We start from the raw sequence: 1108 nt of genomic DNA on the forward strand, positions 1-1108 counted from the left end.
TTTGGGCCTCCACTCCACACTCCCCCCCTCATTCACATTATGATTTTTTTTCTCTGGATCTCTGATGCCTAATACCTGATCCCATCGACACCTCATGATCACACAGGCTGGTGTGCTTCTTACATGTGGGCTTTGTTGCTTCTAAGCTAGATGGCCACTTGTTTATCTTCAAACCTTTAAGACCCCAGATGCTATATCTTTTGATAGCTGGGCACCATCAGCTTTCTTCACCATATTTGCTTATGCACCCGCTTTGTCTTCTGTGATTGTGTCAAGAAGGTGAGCATCTCAGAGTGCTGGATTATTAGAACAAAGTGTTATTGTGTTGAGGGAGTACTTGAGTAGAGTCCCAATGGCTCTGATTGCTTCTTTAATCACACTCCTACCACCCCTCAACACACACACACACACACACACACACACACACACACACACAGCCCACACACCAAACACACATACCCACATACACACAGACACCACACACTATGCTCCATTGTGAACTGCTATTTTGGTAGTGCAATTCCCCTCCAGCAGGGTTCATATGCACCTTTCTTTACTTCCAGAGGTCTGGTGGCACAATGGTTACGAGTATGACTGCTAATCATAAGGTCAGCAGTTCGAAGCCACCAGCTGTTCCTCAGGAGAAAGTTGCGACCTTGAAGTTAAACTCCAAATGATTAGGGCCATCAATGAGGGAATTGGGACCAACTTGAGAACATTGGCACAGGGAATACATAGGCCATCAGAAATAGGAAAGGACACAAACACAGAGGAGGCACAAATTGACAAATGGGATTTATTGAAGATAAAACACCTGTGTACATCGAAAGAATTCACCAAGAGAGTAATAAGAGGGTCCACGGACTGGGCAAACATCTTTAGCAATGACACATCAGACAAAGGCCTTATTACTAAAGTCTACAATACTCTGCTAGCTTCCAAAAAGAAAAAAACCAATTGCCCACTTGAGAGGTGGCCAAAAGACTTGAACAAAAGTTTCACAGAGGCAGAAATCCGAATGGCCAATAAACATATGAGAAAATGTTCCCGATCTTTAGCCATAAGAGAAATGCAAATTAAAACAACAATGAGGTACCACCTAACACCC

This window comes from Echinops telfairi, unplaced genomic scaffold (genome assembly GCF_000313985.2).
Source record: "Echinops telfairi isolate 266 unplaced genomic scaffold, ASM31398v2 ScPeMD7_443;HRSCAF=831, whole genome shotgun sequence".
NCBI lineage: Eukaryota > Metazoa > Chordata > Mammalia > Afrosoricida > Tenrecidae > Echinops > Echinops telfairi.